The sequence below is a fragment of the Bactrocera tryoni genome, chromosome 3 (genome assembly GCF_016617805.1).
Source record: "Bactrocera tryoni isolate S06 chromosome 3, CSIRO_BtryS06_freeze2, whole genome shotgun sequence".
NCBI classification, from domain to species: domain Eukaryota; kingdom Metazoa; phylum Arthropoda; class Insecta; order Diptera; family Tephritidae; genus Bactrocera; species Bactrocera tryoni.
This window is the reverse complement of record NC_052501.1, coordinates 15,463,691-15,480,766: the sequence shown is the minus strand read 5'-3', so window position 1 is coordinate 15,480,766 and position 17,076 is coordinate 15,463,691. Positions and strand designations below refer to the sequence as shown.

Genomic DNA, 17,076 nt, shown 5'->3' with positions numbered 1-17,076 from the left:
CTGTTGAAAGTCCTCATGCCGATGATTGCCATAACGGCGTGTGAGGCGTTGTCTGCGCATGCATACGAAACAACAACAACAACAGTGTGACAAACTATAACTACGCGCGAAGTAAGAGCTTTGTCTGTCGGCAAAAAAAGACAAAACAAAGAGATCGGCGCCGTTACGCGTTTTTCTACACAAACGCCAGTCGCTTTTTGCCAGCGTTGACAATGAAACTCATTCGCCATCATTCATGACTTTTTTTTAATCCTCTGCATTTTCAATTTTTAACTGTTTTTGCTGCCACCATTCCCGTTACTTTTTTTCCTGGTGAAAAAGTTCGCTGCGTATTATGTTTTCGCGTGAAATTATGCTCATCTGTGAGTACTTTACACCATATCCTATGTGGGTATATGTGAGAGTTTCAGAATAGCAGGTGTTTTAAAAGCGGAGTTTTACATTGAGCTGATTCGATTGAGTCACAATGCTGCTTGGGAAAATTAAAAAAGCTGGTGGGGCCATGAAGATATAGAGCAGGATCTATATCGTTCAGGATCGTTCTTTCAGTGCCTGAAATGTCGAGTTTTCGGAAAAATACAGTTACTTTTTATTGACTGAGATCATTGCCAAGCTTTGAAGATGCTTTTTGTGGAAGAAGCTTTGTGGCACATATTCAGTTTTGGATACATTTTTCCACCCCTTCACCTTCTTCAATTCGTGGTTACTAAGAACGTTAAGTCTTTTTCACTCCTCCGATCTTTCCACCAACAAAAAAAGCCCCATTGCTATACATATAGTAGTTTCTGGGGAGCGTAAGACTTCTTAAGCTTTCACAAATACCCTTACTGAGAACGCTAGTTATAACTGGAACCAAGTTTTAAATTTCACTCTCTTTGAGCTGGCATCTGAAGAATTTGATAACATGATTGGTTTTTAGAGAGTTAAACTAATTAAACTCCTAAACTTGGCAGAGATCTGGATTAGCCCAACATGAATCCCAAAAATCAAAAATGGTTGACTGGCATTTATATAAAAGAAGTTTCGATGAAACCATCAGCTTTCCAAAAATTACGCTGGCATTTTCTTCCTCTTTTGCCTCAACATGCCCTCATTGTAAAACCCTTTACATTTCGTTTATTATGTTAAAGAGTTCGAGTGCAGTTTCTGGGGTAATTTTTTACAAATTAGGTGGCATAAAAAATAGATTGCTCTTCAGGCAATTTTTTTATGGAAAGGGTTCTTGTACAACTTATTTGCATAAATTGCATTCAATATTTAAATCATTGTACTGCTTTGTTATGCTCCATAGAAGGAACAATTAATTATTGGCGTTTATCTGAGCGACACTCAAAATTCATAAAGTTATGAATAGATTGGTAGCTTCGAAATAACTTATTACTTTCGAAGTTTGTGAGAAGGAGCAGACATAAAATTTAAGGGCTTCCGAATCAAAATGACTTCAAGGTAAATCTAAGCGATCTCTTGGCTTGATATTGTTTTGGGAACTCAGTATCATTTTGGGCGAAAAAGACAGTCCGTAGTGATGGATAATTCCATAAGTAATTTTTCTATGATCACAAATGCCCGACCGTGCCATCAAAGAGGTGACATAAAAGCTTTTGACGTCCCTTATATGTATGCATGTACGAAGACCTTACGAATACCCTGTGACTATTACGTCCTTTCGACTATAACCGCATAAGCGGTTTCTGCGCTTATAGAGAAGACGAAGATGTACCGATACCCACTGTTTAATATCTCGCATTAGTCAAGGAGCATTGTCATACTCTACAAATACTAGATAAGGACGCGGACTTGAACATTAATTATATATATTTTTGAATTTTTGCACTCCTCAAAGCTTTGTACTTAAACTTAATAGTTTATAACGGGTGTTTTTTTAGACGTTTGGTTTTCAATATGGCAATAACTTTATCCGGGTTGGTCTTTTTCACAGCTTTTACTTGATTTATACTCATTTTGGTTTGTCATTTCATAATCAACAGACTTATCCGGGAACAACGTTTACTTTCGTTCGGTAAATGGGCCCAAAATGACATGGACACCGATTACGATTTTCACAAGAAAATTTGTTTCCGATTTTTTGGTTAATACTCAAAAGCTAATAAAGAAAGTTGACACATTTGGAGTGATGATAATCCACAAGCTTTTATTAAGACAACATTACATCCTAAAAAGCTCTATGGACAGTGGAAATCATTGGTCCATATTTCTTTAAAAATGAAGCTGGCCATAATTTCATACTCAATGGAAACGGTATATAACTATGATTAATGAGTTATTCGTGTCTGAATAGGAGTATGCTGATGTGGACAAACTTTGGTTCCAACAAGACGGCGCTACATGCCATACATTCAACAAAATAATAGATTTATATACTGAAACTTTTAGTGAGTGCATTATCTAACGTTGGTGACCTGTGAAATGGTCTCCAAGATCGTGCGATTTAACATAGCTGAATAGTGAACCAGAGCATATTTGTCGCATTATTGCTGGCATATGGCGCCAGTTGCTACAAAAGTGGCCGAAAATTAGACCTCTCGGCTGCAATTTATTCGTTTGTTTATTTTTAAAACAAAGCGGCAAGTCTTTTCTTTATAAGATATCTAAACTATTGACTATAATATTAAACTTTATGCCTTTTATACCCTTTTGAAAACCATATGCTTAAAACAAACACCCTTTACGTGTTGTATTTGACAATAAGTTAACACAGCTCCGGTTGTTTTCAGCAATTTCATAAGCTGCTGGTGTGAGTTTTAGTACAGCATAGTTTTTTTATAAAACCCGCTTGAATTTGACATTTTACTTCCGTGAGTCGACCCCACTATCATCTGCCACTATCTTTCGAACAATAACTATAATTTTTTTCATTAATTTAATTTTTTGTCGGCTTGTAGTCCACATGTTTTAGGGCTGCTGTACCCTCTGATCAAAGTTGACCCGGACTGGTCTATTTAAACTGCCCACGATAAAGGAATCAATAGAAATTTTATTTCTTTTAAAAACTCTTTTTCATCTGACATTTAAATCTTGTTCTATGGCTGAGCTCTCTTATGCTCTTTTCAAGTTAAAATTTTTTGAAATTTTTGAGCAAATGGCCAGCAAATTTAATAAAGTTATTCACAAAGATAGTGATTGAAAATAACTAAAATCTTCTTTCTCCAAGTGTTTTCTTATTAAGACAGGCACTGATGGAGTGACCCGTTGTGGCGACTGCTTTCTACGTACAAATAGTATTGAGTAGTTGATAGATTCGCGATCGTGAAATTGTCAGAGGAGTCGTAAGAAATGCGTCGGCTTTACTTTGTCGACAATACTACTTGTACGAGTATATGTATAATTGGTTTTCATGGTCATTTTTGGAGTATGCCCTCAACGTTGATACAACTTATAGTACTGCTACTATTTTCTCATAATCGACATTTAATTGAGTTTGAAATTTCAGATTCTGCAGAACTGTGAAACTTATTTAAAAAAACCTACGCATACTCAAGTACTATAAAGAATAAATGAAAAGCTTCAATTTGGGCTAAGAGTCAAGCTATTTACTATAGACAATCTCTTTCATATCTCTCAAGGTGCGAGTATTTATGGCCTAAATTTTGAGGCAGAGAATCCATTATCAACAATATCAGCTTCCACAGCAGAAGTCTGATTGCCAACTTGATTTAAGCCGCTCAATTTTATAAGCAACGCGCTCACACTTCATTTCAGCGCAAGTTTTCGGCAATTAAGCGAGTGTAACCTTGTACAGTGAACTTTCAACTCGCAATTTATTCTAACAAATTTTGCCTAATTATATTCGCAATTAGCCACTGCCGTCAGTGCGGCTAAGACTTCCGCTTCCAATTTCGAAGCATTGTTAATTTATTATAGTCGTGATAGTAATAAGAGCACATAACTCAACGCCTTTACAACTAGCTGTACAGACAATATTAATATATTTATTTTGCTGACTCAAGTCAAAAGTTTTGCTAGCCACACATATACTTAAAAACATATGTATGTAATTATGTGTTTGTGTCTGCAATAAAATGCCAACTATAATTATGTGTGAAAACAAACCCCATTACATTAGCAGCCACCAAAGTTAAAACGTTAAAAAAGTTTTTTTTTTAACCCAAAACTAAAGTGATAAATTTTAAGTGGGAATATGGGAAGAAATGAAAACATGAGCTTTCTGCTGGCCAAAAATGGTAGGCAACGGAATGTACGCCCCCTACAAACAGCGCAAACAGCAGCGGAAAGCGTTTTTTATTGAAATACACAACTGCATTTGTTCGGTGTATATGCGTGTGTGTGGGTATAATAGCTGCTATCAGACAAATGAAATGTAGTGAGGGTCACGCGTGTGATTGTGGGAATTGTGTGCGGTGAGCGCGAATTGCAGTGTGGGGCGAGTGAGGCTCCGCGCATCTGCCGATTTCCGAGGCGAGTGAATTGCAGCTGCCAACTTTTTTTCGTTTCTGTTTTTTGACACCGTTTTGTGAAACAAGCATTTTAAATGTGCGCAAAGCATATGCTTTTTATTTCAAAATATTTAAGTATATATTTACTATATATACCATATACATATATATATTTATACATATATTCATTTATTTATATATATATATATTATAAGTAGTTATATTTATACACATAACCCACATCTTATATTCATTTGCCGGTAATATGAGCGCTGCTCGGTTTTTAGCCTGTCAGCAGTACGGCTTTGGCAGTCAGACTGATGAAGTGTCTGCGGTTTATCGCCACAGACTGGGTCAATTGCGTACCACTAAGTCATTGTAATCGTCGCCGCAACAGCCATCAGTCAGTCAGTCACTTAGTCAATTTAACCACGCTAAGAACAATTGAAAAGTTGAAAGACTTCTTCGGGCTCATTGAAAGCTTTATTGGCTTTTGCAGTAATTTTACTTTAATTGCCGGGGATTGAGCAAACGTTTGTGTTGTTCTTTCATTATTATTATCTGCTTTCTAGTTTTTATGCGCAGCGCACAATTATTTTAGTTTTAGAAGTATTCTCAGCGTCATATACACTGGCATGATGCTTTTATAGATATGTTATATAATAGAAAATAATATTAAACTAAAATCATGGTTTCTCAGATCCTGAATCTTTGAAACTGAATATCTAACTTCCGAGATATCCAAAAGCATCTACAGACTTTTCAGGAGAAGTTTCAAGTTAGCACATAGCTAGTCAAAAGGTGCATGCCTTCACTAGATGTAGCTTCAAGTTTATTCCATAGCCAAACCACAGCGGAATCACCGGAAGCTGTAAAGCCAATGAGCTCACAAGAAAGGACACAAACATTTCATCAACATGAGAGGGAGCAAGCACTCCCTTATTTTCGTGCACTCGGGCGACGGTTCTATGGCTCTCGTGCGAGATCAGTAAGCATTGATCAGCAACCAGCATTTGTGGAGCGTAAAAGGTCCATATAACTACTAGCTTTTAGTCTCTAGTTACACATGGCCGCAATGATAGTGGTCATTGGCATTCACACGGTAAGACTAAAGATTTCAGAAGACGCAATTTATCAAAGTCGTAGGAAGGAAGATGTTGTGGAAACATCTAGACACTTTCTCGTACACTGTCCGGGTTTCGCCAGTCTAATTTTGAAGCAGCTTGGTTGTCATAATTTTAACGAACCCGGTATATTGACTGGAGTAGATATCAGATATATTTTCGGTTGACTCTAGATGCTTTGTAGATATGCGACGGTCTTTATAATCCGTACTTAGAAGTAGTGGGTATTATAACGGACAAGCGTTTCAAGCTACCCAAGTGGGATTATTCGTGGGTTCACGAAAAACCAACATATTTACCTAACCTAACCTAACTTAACCTAACCTAACTTAACCTAACTATAAATGAAATTAAAAAGCATTAACAGCTCTACAAGCTGTCAGCATTCCCTGGTCAATATCCACTACTATCAAAACTTTAAATTTTAACATATTACAGTCGAAACTTGACCACAGTAACTTCAGCGGTCCGGTGCGATTTCGAAAAATAATAATTTCATTTACTTTAAACCGACTTTGCTGGCTTTTAGACTAGTAGTTATATATTTGTGAGACGATATACCATTGACCCGGACTGATCCATGTAAATTCGAATGAATAAAAAAAACTTTTTTTCTACATACTTAGGTAAAGTACATTTTTGTGTTGGTTACAAGTTTGGTATCCATAAGTGTGTTTGGAAGTTGTGTTTTACGGCTCAAGAAGTTCGTCTAGCGATTTTAACCATACAGAAAATGATGAGTTTGCTTGATTTTTTTTGTGCCGGAAAAGCAATCGGGCTTTAAAATCGTTGAAAATATTGGAAGCCGGTGTAACTTTCGTTCAGTTGAAGGAAGTAAAATAATATACTTCGAGATTTGTAGAAGTACATTTTTGGACTGATATAAATATTTATTTTCATATTCAGAAAAATGTTGCTATAATTGTTTCCCAAGTTTTTTTAGGGTGATTCCTAACTTAAATTTTTTGGGCCTGCCTGACAGAGTCAAAGTGTGTATATGTTATATTGAATGTCGTATGACTATTATTGTAAATGACGCAAAGTAAAATTTACCACTATTTATGTGGTGAAGAGTTGACAACCCTTAAAAATAGACAAATAGACAGCTGACAGCTTAGGCTTGGTAAAAAATGGCCGATAGAGCAACGTCTACTTTATTGAACAAGTCGTAGGAATGAGAATACCGAAGCAGTGCGTTAAGTGTCGGTGACAAACTAGGAACCTCAATTCGGCGTCATGGGCAAGAATTGCAATTTCAAGAAGCTCTCAATAGATTCTTTAAATTTCTGCAAGATCTTGTTTTCATGTACCAGAATCTTTAGAATTTCCAGCATTTTCTTATTAATATTTTTTGCCCTCCAAAGACCTTTAGTGGCACTGAAATATTTTTACTGAAAGTAGGGCCTCACTGAGCACCAGACACTCAGAGGACAAGGAATATTACCAAAAAATCTGGGCGCTTACTTCAAAGCAATTTACACTCAAGCAGTTCAGCCATTGGGTACAAAAATCATTTCCGCTTATTTTGTCTTCAAATCACTGCAATTTTTGCTGTTGAAATTTTTCTCATTTTTTTTTTGTCCCAACTTTATGCGAACTCTCTTTGCTTGTCCATTGTGCTTAAGTGGCCAAAAATTCACTCGCAATTTCCGCAATGCGAAGTTGGCGCAACACAACACGAAAAACAGTTACTTATGCATATACATACATATACAAAAAGATGTAAATAGAAGCAAAATGTCAGCTGGTGACCCCAAAAGTCGGGTTAATCAGCGTACGCCAGTCGAAAATTTCAACGCAACAACTTTTATTGTCGCCTCGTGTGGGCACAGCATTGTCTATGCCGTTTCTGCGGTAGTTTTTGTTGTTTGCCTGGCTGCCAGGCTGCCCTAATGCCCGCTCTCCCCTGCGTAGTGTTTCATATTTGATTTTCTACACCTAATTTGCATAATTCGCAGCGATTTTTTCCATTTTTTTTGTTCTTTCGTGCATTTTATGCTCTGAACCCTGGCGCACACTCGTATTTGGGGAGGCAAAAAAGTGGCGCTGTTGCTTGCGCTGGCTTATAATATTTTTATTTGCCTAAATACGCAAATTTCCCTGCTGTTTTTGATTCCACTTATTTACTTTTTATTTAGATCGTGCTTTTTTTGCTCCTTTTTGCTGGCAAATTTACGCTGGCGCTGATGAAATTTTTCATGAATGCAAATTCAGTGGAAAATCCCTCCGGCTTGGTGGCCAGCAGTTAAAGCTGGAAACGCGAGTAACTCAAGTCTAAGCACACGGCCACAAATACATACATATATATATATTCATACAAACGTGTACTAGACAAAAGCACAGCGGTGCACGGAGCGCACACAGCTGGTCAAATCAACGCAAACAGCCAGCTTTTGCCCCAACTCGATTGCACAGCTGTGCGGCCGGCAGTCAGCCGCTTGGCGGTCGCGTAGTTTCGGCAGTTTCGCAGTTTACCAGCAAAGTATGTACCGGAGTTGGCAATGGTGCTCTAAAGATTTGCTGAAAGCCCCTGACATCAATTGAGTGCTGGTTGGCGGTGCGTGGGCACCACTCACTCACTCACGCGCTCAGTTCATTCATGTGCCGGCCTATAGCAGTGAGATATGTAGTATGAAAAGGCGTCCTGACTCACTTATGTTGCAGCATATAAATATATGTATTTATATATATACTCTTAAACAACATATATATGTATATATGTAAGTGTTTGGTTGTGCGGCAAACTTTTGTCTGCATGCTGATATGATCAGCTCGGATAAGCGCGTTAGCGTCGCAGCTGTATGCATATCAGACTGGAGCGTAGTGAAACCCGTTAATAAATTCAATAGCCGCTACCCACAAACACGGCAAACTCCCTTTTTACAAAACAAATTTCAGAAAAAATAGTACGCACACCCACAATATGCAAAGCAGCCGAGGGAAATATGCCCATTTCGAGCATAAAATGTGAAGTCATCGCTTTCGATTAGTTTTGAGAGATTTTTTATATAATTTAGAAGAGATTTTAAGGCAGAAATGTGTTTTGAAGAGGAAAAAATATTCTTTGTACTGAATTTAGTAGATAATTTAAAGATGAAATATAATTTGAGATAAAAGAAATAGTGCATTTTAAATCACTACTTTCAAGTAAGAAGAACCGATACCACTTATTGCCACTAGCTACAAGTATTTAGTGCAGTTTTTGGATGAGTGCTCACGTGAAAAGGTGTGTGTCCTAGCTAACTGAATTACATTTTAGCACAAAGGTATACTTTCTGTATAAAAGAGGTTATTGGTAGAATTATTGTTTACTCATGACAACTTTATTTGGAGCGTGCCGTGTCCGCTCTCGAAGGAACTGTTGGCATGTAGTAAATCCAAGCAAATTCAATACTATTGGAAAAGAACAAAACATAAAGTATTGTACTTTCCTTGAACTTGACTGCAAAAGTCATGTGCAAAACGGTAGATCGGAAGTACACTGCATTCCTACTGACAGGCATGAAGAACCTAAAGAGGAAAGTCGTTAGTGAATTTTATTATTTACGTTTTTCGAATTTCAATGATCTTAACAGAACACCAAATCAATCTAACGTTCCTTAAGCAAAAATCACCTATTAAATTAACTAACAATATTTAATAGATGTTCGCTAGACACAAGCTCTTTTGAAAATTGGATTTTAGTAGACTCAACCAAGATTACGATTAAGTAGTTATTTACAACAAGATGAATAAAGGTTCCTGTATTTTTGGTAGATTGAATTTTCTATAAACAAGAGGAATTATAGAACCTGTTTATAAGAGCTTTGAAGCATATCTTTAGGCTACCTGAATTCAAATTTATGCCATCCGCAGTGTACTTAATGGTTTAATTGGATGGATTATTTTTTAAATTGTCTCGAAAACTGCAAAGATTTACCAGAACTAATTATAGGCTTAATAGTATTAGACTAAAAAATTAATAAAAATATGAAGAAAACATGGTATTCATCAAGAATTGAGGACTGGATATATAACAAACTAGTTTATTCTTGAACCATTTGAATCTTGCGCATAAAAGTATGTTAAAAAACTTTTAACATTTAAAAGTGTAGAATAATTATATTATTCTCACTTTCTGTAAGGGGTTATAATCACTAGCAAGTCAGAAAACAATTTTTTTTGGTAATCTTTCTTGAAATGGTATTTTATGAAATAAAAATATAAAAGTAATGTATATTTATAGAATTAAATGTATTAAAATTTATTTTGATCGTATCCGATCTCCAGAAAAAAAGGTGTCTGACGGCGAGGTCGATTTTTATGGTTAAAATTAAATGAAATTCTAAAATCAAAAAAGAAACATTGCTTACAATAAATGTTCCCAGATTAAATTCTAAATATTAATCAAAATATTGCAATTCTGTCAAAATTATAGCTTCCCAAGGACAACTCTATTTTGTGAAAGAATTTACAACTCAGAATTATTATAAAATTGGATAATTACCAAACAAATTATTTAAGAAGGTCTTGTGGAAATTTCGAATCGAAAAAACTCAATCGAAAAATTTTCCTCACCAACTCTGATATCAAAGTTTTGAGCGAAATGACTTTAAAGCTTTAGAAGCCAACCAAGTATACATTGTTTTACTTGTACCCTCACATCTCTGAAACTATTTGCCGGATTAACTAAAAATTGTCGAATTGAATCGGAGGATATTCTCAAATATATGTAAATTCAATATAAAGGGTGATCCATTTCGAGATTCCCTAATATTTAAATGGGCAATGTTTATTATTTTATAAGAATATTTTTTGAAGATTTCCTTTTTCACATGTGGACCGAAGCTACGTTGACGGCCTGACACGAATCAAGCGGGATCTGACAAAAAAGGGTATTGAAATAAGTACCTCTACTTGGACAACCCGTTATATGTAAATTAACAAATTTGGTTTTTTGCCATTCACAAATGGATATAACCACATAAAGCTATGTAGTATAGTACAAAACATTCCTATGAGGCCCTATGTTTCACCTAGAAACTACGGGAAAATATATATATATTTACATAGCTCTTCTCACTTCCATCGAACACTGATCCAATCACACTCATTATACTAATGTATTTACGTATTTGCATGTATCAATTTCGTCACAAACATGATTTATGTTAACCGCTATAATCTGACGTAAATATGCCAATTACAAATGCAGATTTCGCGATTGACTTACAATTTGAATAATTGAACAGTTGAATCTACATTTCCCCAAGGAAAGCAGAGGGAAATATTAAATTTCCAAAAATCCACAGAGAAGCTTAAATATTTAAGCATGGACGCACACCAACCAGTTACATGCATTAATATTTGCATACTTTTGTGCGCGCACTGATCGAATGTCACGCCGGTCGTTCGATATTTGCTGCATTTCGCAGCTGCAATTTGTCAGAGGCTCAATTAAAATTTACTAACGAAATTTGCCAATTCCATTTGGGGAATTTTACTACACACACACACTCACACGTAAATAAATATATTCAAACCTACAAATGTCATGAGATTTTATGTAGAGCACACAGCAGTAGCTGAAACGGGTGAGGCACCCACACAAGAGAAAGTGAATTTCATAGGGTTACCGAACGCGGGAGCGCAAGCGTGACATATGCCTCGCAAAAGCGGCAAAAACAAGAAATAATATTTAATTGTAAATGGGAGCGTTGCCAATAGGATCCTGCCCTACACGTATGCCCACACACGCACACACACTAACACATGCTCATGCATAGATAACTATCTGGCGGCAATGTTCGACAGTCGGATGCCACAGTGAGTCAACAATTAAATATTCAACGCACACGAACACAGACATATGTATATGCAAGTACGAACGTGTGTGTGTGTGTTAAAGTGTTGTTGTAGATCTGTTCAATTGCACTTACTGCGCGTATGAATATTTGTAGGTAAACAGAAAAGTGTACATTTTATTTGTGCGACTACTTGTGAGTAAACACGCCCGCATGCGAACGCGAATATGTGCATGTGTGTGTGTGTTTAGGTAAACAGCGGCTCATGCCGTTGCTGTGGCCTCTAGGAAATTGATACAGTGGAATGAGAAATCAAGAGATTGGAGTAAAATATCATCGATGGGTCATTGGGGTTAACAACTGACAGAGAGATTATTTGAAGAATATATGGTAATAATTTTGTTAAAATATATTTCAACGGTATATACGGTACATATCTCTTCTACTAACGATTATTTAAGTTTTTTATTTTACGGCTTAATGCCTTCAATTAAAATGTATAATTAAATTTAAAGAGCACGCAATTTGTCTAGTTTTCCGGTCTAGCCGATTCCGACAAAAATTCAGTAGAATTTCAAAATGCACCTACATATTAAATTTCATTCCGATATCTCAAAAACTGACCAAGAAATTTTTAAAGTCCCTAAAAATCAAACTTCACCTAAAAAGTCGCTGGCTCTCGCATACGCGAATATTCCGTCTTTTGGCTCCCTGTAAATCAAACCGCTGTAATATGTGTACTCCCAACGGTTGATTCAAATAGAGCTACTTTTTTCAATGCCCATTTATTGACAGATCACGCCTAAGCCGTGTTAAGCTGTCATGTTATTTTTGTTCAATATTTGTTGGGATTTCATCATGGAAAGACTTACTTAAATTTCATTACGAAAATTAACGTTCTTTAAAGAATGTGTTTCGCTCGCTTCACTCAACTTATGGTCAAGATAGTCGGCCCACTTAGGGTACTACCTATCTAGAGACACAGCATTCATGATTAGATAATATTCGACTGAACAGACCACGTCTAGCATGCAGTGAAGAAAACCGCAGCTGAGATTGTATACGAAAATCGTGGAGAGTCGATTCGGCGCCGTTGGCAGCAGCTCGAACTGACGTAGGGAACGACTTTTACGTGGAGATCTTAAATTATAAGCTTATATTGAAGCCTCGCGACATTCCCAAGCGACATCGCTTGGTACTGTGGGCTCTTGAAAAGTTCGAAGTCGAGTCGACGCTTTCGAGCAAAATTTTGTTAAGCGCTGAGTAACTGAAATTGAAGCTCATGATCTCGGCGACATTTGGTTTCAACAAGACGGCACCACTTTCGACACATCACATCAGTCAATGGATTTATTGAGAGCAAATAATTTCAAGTTTGGCCACCGAGATCGTGTGATATCCCACCGTTGGACTTATTCTTGTGGGGATATGTAAAATCTAAAGTCAATGCGGACAATCCCGCTACGATTCAAGCCTTGGAGCAAAACAGCACATGGGTCATTCGCCAGTTACCAGTCGAAATGCTCGAAAAAGTCATCGAAAATTGGACTAAACGGATGGATCATCTGAAACGAAGACCGACATTTGAAAGAGAAAATCTTCAAAAATTCAATGCCAAAGAATTTTTTTTTGAATGATAATAAACATTCCTAATTAGTTTTGAAGTTTCTAAGTATTTATGGCCCATGGTTGCTAAGATTTTTTGGACCTTCATACAACTTCAAAATATAGAGCATTTAGCGCTTTTTACTCTAAAATAAAACATTTAGATGAGGACCAACACCAAGCAATCGGCTTCTGAATACTAAATAATGAAAATGAACAATTTGAACAAAATTTTTAAATTTTTTCAACTAAAGAAATAAAATAACACTTATTTGGTCTAGATATTTTCGAACTCTACGAGCTGACGTTGACAAGTGTTTTCAAAAAACACATTAATATCGGAGGTCGGCAATTTATATATTTGTTAATGTTCAACTTTTTTTTTGTTTTTAATAAAACAATAAAATTATCGCACCTTCATCAGAAAGTTTTAAATCTGGCTTTTTGATTCCAGAAAAGTAAATGTTTAGTCAGTTAGTCATTGAGAGCCTTTTGGCATATGTGTTTATATATCTCTATGCAGTGTTAGAATATTAATTAATAATATAAACTTGCATCTGTCGTTATTATTTTTTTCAAAATATTGAAGATTTCATTAGTGTTATTTATACATTTTTTAAGAATATCAGAACCATAATGTTGGACACCATTTGCAATTTCGAAGAATGGAAACATCAACTTCTGCAACTTACTTACACAAATTAACTGGAAAATCACTTAACATTTGGATGTCTACACTTAAGACACTGTATTTAATATACAATTTATTATGAAGCTTAAACTCAGTGTACTCACATTTTTCCTGCAGGGTCATACAAATGTAAGTGTATGCAGAAAAGTTCATTGCAAATTGAGTATGGTTTATTTTTTGCAAACAAGTACCGTGAAAAGATTACATTTAAAACTTTGTCAACTTCGCTGTGCGCATTTAAGTATTAAAAAACCGTGTGTCTGTGTGTGTAGTGAACTCGTCCAAATTTATAGTGATTTACTGCATAAAAGCAATTTTTGATCACACCTACAGCTGAACGGTTTCAGCAGCAGTGTATTTTCGTGAAAAAATCATAATAAAGAAAAACTATGGAATAAAGAAGCTTTGATAATTAAAACTTCAATGGTGTGAGGCAATGACTGCAGGACAACTAACGGTTAAATTACTGATTAACTAACCAAAAGCATTACCAGAAATAGCTGTTATAGTTTTTTTTTGAGATTTTTAAGGCGTTTTTGACAAATTTAAAGGAAAATCCTGTGTACGTGTTCAACCCTTTCTAACGCAAAGAGACTGGCAAACCATTTAATAGAAAATATAAACGTTATAGCCCAAAAAAAGCTGAGTAGAATTTCAGTAACCTATAATATGGTTACTGAAACAAGAACTTTTCGAATCGATTGATCTTTGCAATTTTTTATTGTAAAAATCTTGTGTTCATTTATCATAATTTCTTCTTCTTCTTTCATGCTTATGCTTTTTTGACCACGAATAGGACATCTCTTTAAAGGAATTTTATAGCAATGTCCAGAAATATTATATTTGGGTTTCGAATTAACGGCAATTACATCCGGTATTCTCATTGACACAACTATTTAATGCCCATTTGGAAATTTACCTGTAAATAACATTTGAAAACACCGCCCTTATCACTTACAAATGAATCGATAATTCTATTTGGTCAATATTTTTTTGGTATTTATGGAGAAACAAGTAAATTTTGTAACAAAATATGATCGCTGTTGTGAAAAAGTCCTTGGAATACTTTCTAACTCGATTTTCATTAAGACAAACGCGAGTTTTAGATGAAAAGTAAATACACAGCTAGTGAATGGGTAACGGAAAACAACACAAGATTCAAAAATAAATGTTGAACACAGAACTTTAAGAGGGGATTCATTCTGAAAAGTTATGGATGCTATTGATTCCGTAGCTGATCTCCAGGTGGATCTCCGAAAAAATATCTCCATGAGGACCTCCGAAACAGATGTCTTAATGTGTAGAACTTTAAAAGGCGATTCATTCTGAAAATTTCTGGATTCTATAGATCCCATACTTGATATCTAAGAAGACCTCCGAAACAAGATTTTTGGCGGTGAGGACGTTTTTCTGCTTAGAATTTTCACAGATCAGAAAATCAAAAATATATATTATTGGAATAGGTGAATACAGGTAATGACCGAAAGATTAGACTTCCCAAACAAAATTTGATTTTTGTGAAAAAAATTTCAAAAAAAAGTCGATTTTTGTCAATTTTAAATTAGAGATAAAGGCTTTGATGTTAAAGAATTCATACAAATACACTCATAACTCTAAAATTATTTGCCGATACAACTTCAAGTTTAGGAGAATTTTTTGAAATATATTTACATTCTATCTACTATATATTCAAAGACATTGCTTTTTTGAAATTCACAAGTGCATATAACGCTTTAAGTTTCTTATCAGTAATTTTTCAATGGATTTAGCAAAACTACAAAAAATCGTTGCCTACATTTAGGGGCAGCTAAGATAATTTATCAAAGTCGCACACCCAAAAGCGAGTAGTTTTGTAATAAGAACAACATTTTTTTGTGGTTATTTTAAAAAATAAATTTTGTTGCGAGTACATGCTTTCAACTTCTAAAATTAGTTTTTAATTTCATACACTCTCAAAAATATTTTGCTATTTTTTGCCACTTCAACACACTGTGCACCAGCGCGCACGCTTCATTGCGGCCAAAAGCGCGACATATGTGAGTATTGAATTGAAAACGCTGGCTGCGGCACAAGCGGCAACACTCATTGCCATATGCGCCGCCGTTGGACCACTTAAGGTCCCATGAGATGGCAAACGCGGCGCACGCGGACACAGCGCGCCAAATCGAAGCGCATTGGGGCGTGTACCAGAAGCCCACATGGCGAATGCGAATAAAGGGCAATGCATACTGCGAATTTATGTACACTCATGTAGGGCTGTGTGTTTGTGTGTGTGCCTTGAATATTTAAAAACAAAATCACATAAAAACTTCCAATCAAAAATCAAAGGCAAAAAAGTTATAAAATTAAAATTGCGAAAAATGCGCGCATAAAGTGAGTCAAAGTAATTGCAGAGCACACTCACACACACACACAAACATGCATATGTAGACTCACATGCGAATTGGCGCTGGCTGACGAGTGGAGCAAGCGTTGAACCAGAAATGGCGCGGCTGCTCGTGCGCTGTTGATATTTCGAAATTGGAATTCGGATTGAAAGCGAAATTTCAAATCAGCGCGCAAATAAAGAACAAACAAATAAGGAAAATTGAAAATAAAATAAAGAAAATAACAACGGCACAACAACGACGTCGCGCAATTGAGTAACGCGCTGGCGACGCATGGCCTGCAGATGGTTGCACACATGTGACCATAGCAAGCAGCCGACATCACACATATCTATTTCGGGTCGCATACTTATATGTATGTATGTATGCTTGTGTAGCGCAAATGATTTGTGGGTGTGGATGCCGGAGTCAAAGGCAGTGCCCAACTATGGTTTATCTGCCTTCAACGTATATGGACACAAGCGCTCGCGCGCCGTCCAACCACATACCTACATACATGTATGGTATATGTACATATGTATATATGTATGTATGATGTTTGCATGCAAGTTTTTACTACTAAATATCTACGTTGTATGTGTGTGTGTTTCTGTGTTTTATGAGGTAAACAAACGTGACTTGTAGTCGGTGGTGTTACTGACCTCAGTTGATGCGCCGTTGCAGGTTCAACGATTGCCAAATAAACTAGCTGCTGCTGCTGTTTGTTGTTGTTGTTTTTGCTATTGTTGCCTACTATCTGCTATCCGCGTGTGTGTTTGCTCGAGTGTGCAACTGTATGCGTGCGGTAGGTCGGTCACACGGTGCTAACGCTTGCTGTTGTTGTTGTTGCTTCACTGGCTGCACTCGCGCTGTTGAATTTGGTGGGCGAATTGAAAAATTGCTGAGTTGATGGATTGCCGGTAGTGTTTGTTGTTGTTGTTATTATTTTTTTCGGTCGTTTTTCCTTTTAGCTATAATTTTTTCGGTTTTTCTTTTGTTTTTTCGCTGTTGATTTTGAATTTTCCTTTTTTAGTTATTTCGTACGAATTTCAATTGTTTTTTTGTTGTTGTGCGGTATTGTTGACTTGACAC

The 17,076-nt window shown here is 36.2% G+C and overlaps 1 protein-coding gene across 1 annotated transcript in view; it reads right to left on the bottom strand.

The window, feature by feature from the left end:
* LOC120771034 (apoptosis-stimulating of p53 protein 1) overlaps positions 1 to 16,983 on the bottom strand; it is a 123,950-nt gene extending 106,967 nt beyond the window's left edge. Inside the window, exon 1 of the mRNA XM_040098823.1 lies at positions 16,647 to 16,983. The gene's annotated coding sequence lies outside the window, so the exon portion shown is untranslated. The remainder of the gene's footprint in view (positions 1 to 16,646) is intronic.
* Positions 16,984 to 17,076: the final 93 nt, after the last annotated feature.